At 35.6% G+C, this 8085-nt stretch overlaps 1 long non-coding RNA gene across 1 annotated transcript; it reads right to left on the reverse strand.

Moving 5' to 3' along the window:
* Positions 1 to 7072: 7072 nt before the first annotated feature.
* LOC149240718 (uncharacterized) lies at positions 7073 to 7807 on the reverse strand. Its single transcript, XR_016245548.1, has 3 exons — positions 7746 to 7807; positions 7568 to 7626; positions 7073 to 7460 (listed from the first exon to the last, which is right to left on the reverse strand). It is a non-coding gene; the product is annotated as an uncharacterized LOC149240718 (long non-coding RNA).
* Positions 7808 to 8085: the final 278 nt, after the last annotated feature.

The following is an 8085-nucleotide window of genomic DNA, read 5'->3' on the forward strand; positions in this document are numbered from 1 at the left end:
TTCATCCCTTCAACCTTCTTCTTGAGGAGGACAATCTCTTCTTCCAACTGTTCACATACATCATTTCTCTTTGCTAGTTGTCCCTCAATTTCTTCCTTGCTACGAGTAGCTTCAGCTGCTACTATTTTGAAGGAGATAATATCTGTCTTCATTTTGGAGATTTCTTCATCTTTTGCTTGACTGCTCTTCATTTTCTTTTCAGCTCCTTGTGCCTGCTTCCTGGCTTCTTGTAGTTCAGACTTAAGAGAGGAAACCTCTACCTTGTACTGTCCAATCTCTTCTACAAGCTTATTCAATCTCATGTGCCTTTGTTCAAGTTGACTTGTCAAGGCATCTTCCTGCTTCTTTGCTTCATTCAGCTGATTTGCAATGGATATGACTTCTTCATGATGCTTCGTCTTGCATTCATCAAGTTCCTTCTTAAGCTTGGCCAGCTCTTCATCCCTTTCTCTTACTTGAACCTTGATGAGGTCAAGCTTCTCATTCTCAGCTTCTATGATGGGTTCATAACTTTCTTCTTGACTCATTTTCATGGTCAGTGCTCCCTTTGCATGAAGGTCATGCAGTCTATCCCATATATCCTTTGCTGATGTATATTTTCCTAGATTCCTCTTCACAGAATCAGGGAGTCCATCCAAGATTAGTTTTGCTGCTTGTGCATCATACTCCATGGATTCTTTATCCATCTTGCTGTCATCAATCACTGACTCCCAGACTTCAATCCCCTCAGACATTAGGAAAGCCCTCATCATTATTTCCCATACATCAAAGTTTCCATCAAACTTTGGAACCTCAAATACAATGCTTTCAAATAGATTGCCTTCTAGTTTAGTAGAGGAGGGAGACACATTTTTAGTAGGCTTGGAGGCTTTCTTCTTTGACCTTGCCATTCTTATCTAGGCTTTAAATCCTTGACTGTGTTTTTTTTAAATCACTGACTGTTCCTTTAATAATAACTCAAAAACTTGAGAAATACCTGAATCCCTTTGGCTGAAACTTCACACTGCTGGAGAGGTTTGACTGCTGCAACAACACCTTCCTTCAGCTTCTTTGAGTCTTCAAAGAGCCTGGACTGGCTCTGATACCACTGTTGGGTATTTTTCAATGGGGAAATACCAAAACCAAACAAACATTAACACCACAGAGGCAATGCGCTGTTTCCACTGTTCCAGGATCTTTTGCACAGGGAAGCCCTTAAAAAAAAATCTCAGAACAGAGTATTACACAGCCATAAAAATATTTCTATTGATTAAGATATAAAGCCTGAAACAACATTCATCCTCTTTGCTGAGAGAGATTTACCAAAACTTACATTCACCCATAAAAAAAAAACTATGTCTTTTCTCTCCACCTGAGATTTCACTATGCTGGGTTTACTGCTGTAAAACCCCTTTTACATTACTGCTGTAAAACTATTTTTACACATATTGCTGTAAAAATATTTTACACATATGCAGTAAATTACATTCACAATTTCAAGAATGCTTGAGCACTCTTTTCTTTTGCATTTCCATGCAAATCCAATACATAAAAAGATCTATGCACTGCTGTGCAATATCTTCCCCTGCTTCACATGCTGGTCTTCATTCTGAGCTCTCCCTGCTCTTTCGCTGCTGCACCTTTCATCTTTGCGGATAGCACTGCTGTGCATTCATCTCCTCTTTGCTTTACTACGCACTGTTGTGCACTATGCTGCCTCCATCATTTTTACAATGGCCAACACTTAAAACAATCCACGCTCATCTCTTTCACGATGGCCAACATATATGTATAAAACATATAAACCACGCTCACCTCTGGTTTTAATGGGCATTACATATATAAAAAAAACGCACTCACATTGTGCACAGCCACCATGCCCAAAATAACTTGCTCGCAGGCACCACTCAATAAAAACTACAGCATACACTTCAGCTCTCGCGCGCTCACATTTCACAATGACCAACACATATAAAAACACGCACACCTTTTTTTCGTTCCATGTGTATTTATGAAAATAATGGTCAACGCATATATATAAAACATATATATAAAAACTATGTTAAAACTAAGCGCCCATGCCCATATTAATGGGACTCCACCAAACAATACGAAAACCATTAAAAACCATTAATTCTTCCATCGCAGATAGGACGACAGTCAACCAAGCATTGTCCACACTCCACGCAAAAATTCTGACTTGACGCGGACGGGCTGCAACTTCGGAGATCGACGGTGGAGAACACACAACCAGATCGGACGGCGGAGGTTGATATCGGAAGGCACTTAACTGCTGAGCTTTACCACTCGAGAAAGTGACGTTGCGTTACGTCAGTGGTAAACCACGTGTCAGCTCTATATGTTCTCGGGTTCGATCGCCAGTTTATTCCTTTCGCCTGAAATCAACCCGAGAGAATCCGGTGCCGTTTTCTGGTCAATCCACGCCGGAAAACTCACGATCACTGCGCTGCCATTGCTGTCACGGTCCGCCTGTAACCTGTAACCTGCTGCAGTTGGAATTAACATTCCAACAGCATACAACTTTAGTTAGCAACAAATCATTATTATAATTTATAACATGTTCGAAAATATCTACTTCAAAGATGAGATCCACAATAGCTATACCCGTTCGATCAAAAACTCCATGTCTTGAGGCCAATTCTGATTCTTTCTTCCGCTGATAATTTCGAGTACAAGCACTCCAACGCTGAATGCATCCGCTTTCTTTGTTAGCTCTCCACGGTACAATGTACAATAACCTCAGCAAAACACTATGTACAATGAAATCTCCATATCTCTATGAATGATTAGAATTTCATATTCTTTGTGAAGATAAGCAAGCCCACGCGCAGTTCTAACTATTATTTCATACATCTCTCCAATCAAGTAAATGGAATTTTTCTTTACCTGCAAAACAAACACCAAAAATATTAGCGTCGGTGCAACTAGAACAAATCAGGATCAGTGCAACTATTAAAGAGGGAGAAGCAACCAAATGTAATATTTTTGAGGCTACTGTTGGAGGTATTCTTAAACTAGTAGCCGTTCGGAGTCTTCCACTGAGCAACCCAACAGTTTCACTACATTCCTATGCTGAACACGACTCACGAGATTTGCATCATTCAAAAATTCCTCATTTCCTTGACTTGAACCTATGTACAACCATTTAACCACAACCTCTCTTCCATCTGGTAGATCCCCCTGCCCATCAAGAAACATCGTGCGCAGTGAAAAGTATTTCTATGGTTTAACCATTAACCGGGTCGTCGTAGGTGGTTCTTGTCAAACTGGCTTTCTATCGACGAATGCCAGGCATCGCAAGGTCGTCGCAACTTGCAAGTGGTTTCTGTGGAATTAATTGAGTGCAGACGAATGTGGGTAGAAATTGAGAAAACAGGAGGTCGTGATCTGTACTGTGATGAACTATTGGTGGTAGCCTCACGCCTTTTCACATAGCCCATTAAATCACATTTATCAATATGGTTGCTATCATAGTTACCAAATTTGAATTCGGATTCTGATTCGAATTTGATCAGAAAAAATTTGATTCTATAAAATTCAATACTGAAAAAATTCGACACTATATATCTTACAAATACTTAAATATATTAATTTTTTTATTTTATTTACAAATTTAAATAAACAATACTTATACTCAAAATTTTAATTAAAATATAAAAGTTGTATATGTTGATTTTTTTCCAAAATAGAAGTTATTGTTTTTTATGTTTGATATCAGAGTTATTGATTTGCAACCAATTTGCTATTTTATAATTTCCAATTTTCTATTTTATAATTTGTTGTAAGGTAGGAATTATCTTTTTTTTAATTGCAATTGTCATTTTATGAAATTTTCTAATATAGAAATTACTATTTTTTTTTTAATAAAAATTATAGTCTTTTTTTTTCCAATAAGAATTACCAATTTGCTAAGATAGAAATTACCATTTTTTTTTCTATAAAAATCACTTTTATTTTTTATTTTTTTCCAATAAGAAATATGAACTTGCTAATTCTTATAACAAAATATATAAAAGCTAATTGATCTTAGTATTAGCTTTGCCTTTCTCTCTATTATTTCAATTTTCCACCAAAGTTGCCTAGTTCTAAACTTGTTTTGCCCTTCCTTTATTATTATTATTTCCACCAGTGTTGGGCAGGTCCGAATTTATATTCTTCTAATGCATGAACAAAGCAAAGCTGGAATTAAAATTTTACCTTGCCAGGACGATTCCTATTCAAAAATTGAAGAGTAAGTTCAATAACCTATTTCCACCAATTGAAAAGTAAATTTTTAAATTATAAAGATAACTATAAGTTTTATTAAAAAAAAAATCAATACTTTTCAGTTTACATACCTAGAACACCATTTTCTGAATTTATAAAATATATTTAAACAATGTTTAAAAATCTGTAATTTAAAAAATTCTTATATATTTAGTCAACCATATAGATTGGTATATATCAAACTTCCAGATCTATTTACCTTATACCTTACTTTGCTTATATGGCCACTGTTCAGTGTAACCAAGCACATCACGTATTCTTTTTGGGGGCGAAACACATTCAAGTTAAGGGACGAAACAGAGTCATGTTGGGAGCGAAACACATTCAAGCTAAGGGACGAAGCAGAGTGAATGTTGGAGACAGCGAACCGAATTGGAATTCTCCGAATTAAGACAGCGAACCGAATTGGAATTCTCCGAATTAATCACCGTATCGAACCGAACTGGCGAATTAACGTATTTTTTTCAGCGGTACGGACGAACTTGGTAACTATGGTTGATATACGCCAATAATCTTATATCAACCAGATTAATAATTATTATAATTATGTTTATTTTATTAAAAACCAATTATTTATAACTATATAAGTAATAATAACCAAATTATCATCTTATTATATATTTATGATTATTATATTAATATTATATTATATTAAAATAATATTAAGTTTCTGTCCAATATTTTATTTAATATTGTTTAATTTTAAATTAATTAGTCTAATTTAAATAGCTAATAATAATATTATGATAATAATAGTAGTAATATTAATTAACAATAACAATCTTAATAATAATAATTATTTTAGTAAATTTAGTTCATAAGACTTTATTTATACTTATGACACAAACCACAAAGTATTTAGTATAATTTAAATATTTAATAATAATATTCACGGATAATAATAGTAATAATATTAATTAACAATAATAATGTTAATAACAATAATTATTTTAGTAAATGTGCTTGGCTTCAGGCTTTATTTATATCTATGATACAAACCATTAATAATAATAATAATAATTATAATTATTAGTATTATTATTATTAGTATTTTGTTAAAAACCAATTATTTATTAATAATAACTATATAAATAATAACATTTATATAACATCCATATTAAGATTATTATATTAATATTATATTATATATTAAAATAATATTAATTTACTCTATCATATTTTATTTAATATTATTTAATTTTAAATTATTTAGTATACTTTAAATATTTAATAATAATATTAACTCATAAAAATAGTAGTAATATTAATTAACAATAATAACTTTAATAACAATAGTTATTTTACTAAATGTGGTTCACATAGTCATAGGCTTCATTTATATCTATGACACAAACCATTATCATTATTATTATTATTAAATATTGTAATATACCTACTGTGATTAACCCCACGTAAAGTAATTTTAAATTACCAATCAGTTAATCAAACCTGCGTAAAAGTAATTTTAAATTACATATCAGTTACAACTAATTCTTGGCATTGGTTAAATGGATCAGCGAGCACCCTAACAGGGGGGTGCTGTGAAGACAGAGAGAGAGAGAGAACTGAAGAAAGAAAAAGAGAAAGAATAGAAGGGTTAAGTCTGGTGAGGACCAGATAACCCTAGCACATCTGTGCAATAGACCTGTTGAGGGCTGTAGGCCTGCAGGACTGCTCGGGGGGAGAACCCAACATAGCGTTGGATCTCATGGCTGGGAGGATAAGAGCAAAAACATTGCAGGTGACTTCTGAAAGTAAGGACATCGGTAGCGGGAATAACCAGGTATGCATTCTCTAATCTAGTTATTGAATAAGTACAGGTATTGAAGTGTACAGTTAGGACACAGAACTGAACTTGTATTATTTTCCTTTGGTTACTGTGGTATAGTAACCAGGTTAATGCATACAGTTTTCAAGATATTGTAAATGAACAATGTGTGGTCACCTCTGTTTAAAGGTCGCATAGTTACAATGCGCTCAGAACAGAGTCAAATCTTAAAGCTATTGAGACGGTATGGAAGACCGTATCAAATAACAGTGAGGGAAACCAGAGAATAAGGGTAAATAGAACCCTTAAGAATGAAAGACGCCGAGTTAAATAACACAGTCAACTAGCACAGAACCAGTGCTTGCATGTAAGCAACAACAGTATATAAGTCAATGTTATAGCATGCGAATCAAACTGTATAGAACCTTTTATTAGATTATTACTGTATAAGCGAAACAAGATGGTGTAATCGAAATGCTGTGTACACCAACGATAAAGTATGAACAAATGCTGTTTGAGCATGAAATATCACATAAAACTAACACTGTGTAGTGAAAACATTATTATGGAATAGTGCTGTAAAGAAAAGCGTTGCATAGCTAATAATAGTGGTGCTAGCCAAACCATAATATCAGACCCGGCAGCGGGTTTTACATTCACATGTAACAGAACCAAAAAGTACCTAACCTATTGTCAGGAAGCCAAAACATAATGTCGAGTTAAGGGCAGCAATACGAAAATACAACCTGAATGTTAACCATGTACTAACCCGGCAGTTAGGAACCACTGTAAATAGCTGTTCGCGGAGAGGCAGTCTCTGCACTCATATAACGAGTGCAGGACTAACCTCGATGTCGCTGTTAACATATATATAAGGGAACAGACTTGCAAGAACTAAATGCATGTGGAATCATCAAGATTTAAACCATAATAACGCATATTGCAGTAAACCCATAAAGACTATGATTCCATTGAGCAACAGAGAAATGAACCAACAGCAACATGTTGAATATAAAACTCCCATATGAACCGGCAATGTAAGAACGACATGACCATTAGTAATTATTGATAATTTCTGTGAATAGAAAACAAGTATTCGTTAAGAAACTGCGAAACCTTACTGTAGCCGTGAGAAGTCCAGACGTGGGAGACAGCGGTAAACCACAAATGACACAGCTATTATAAAGTAACGTAGCTTCACATATCTGTTATTATAAAGTAACATAGCTTCAGATATCTGTCAATAGCTCGGACGAGCTTCAAATATACAGACAATAACATTCGAACCCTGAGACCCTAACTAATCAAATGCACAGAAGTATAGGTAAAAGGCGTGAAAGCCATAACCCTAAGGGCTCATACAGGACAGACCGGCATGGAGAGGCCGTCTGTTGAGTGCACAAGGGTTTGAAATATGGAATCCGACCTGAGACATTAAGCAGAAAACACAAGCCATGTCTCAGCCCGCAGTCATCACACAACATTACCGTAAGCCATTTACTAAGAAGAAACTGGTAGACAGGGTGAGCATACCTGTAAGCTTCGCTAGTCCCAAATCCTCCTGCACGCTGGCAAACTGATTTGTGCATAACCTACACGGTGAACAACCGAGCACAGATAGGGTATGCAGAGGGTTTCAAGAATAACGAAATTATAACTATGGAGCCGACTGCAAATAGGAGTAACAGATAGATAACAGAAGAATCGTTACCTGAACTAGGAACCGGAGCCGTTGCAGAGAGGTCAGTCGAAGTGTGGAAGGGCTCGGCTGTAGCGGTGGACTGCAAATGAGCTCTGTCCGAAGAACCCGGTGAATAAATATCGAATGACAAACCCTAAACAAACCAGAACCGTTCGATGAAGGTGAATAGATCTCCATCGTTGATTTAAGCGGGAGGTCCTGGCGCGAAACCCCGTGTGGGCCAACCCTCCGCAAGGCACATGACTTCACGTGAAGTTGAGCCATCTGGCCACGGAAAAGGGTGAGCTGGGCTCTTACACATTTACCACGTGGCACTTAGCATGTATAATGAGCCGGATATGACAGCAAG

The sequence above is a fragment of the Pinus tabuliformis genome, chromosome 8 (genome assembly GCF_031772625.1).
Source record: "Pinus tabuliformis cultivar Carrire ecotype Pingquan chromosome 8, CPIR1, whole genome shotgun sequence".
Classification (NCBI taxonomy): Eukaryota; Viridiplantae; Streptophyta; class Pinopsida; order Pinales; family Pinaceae; genus Pinus; species Pinus tabuliformis.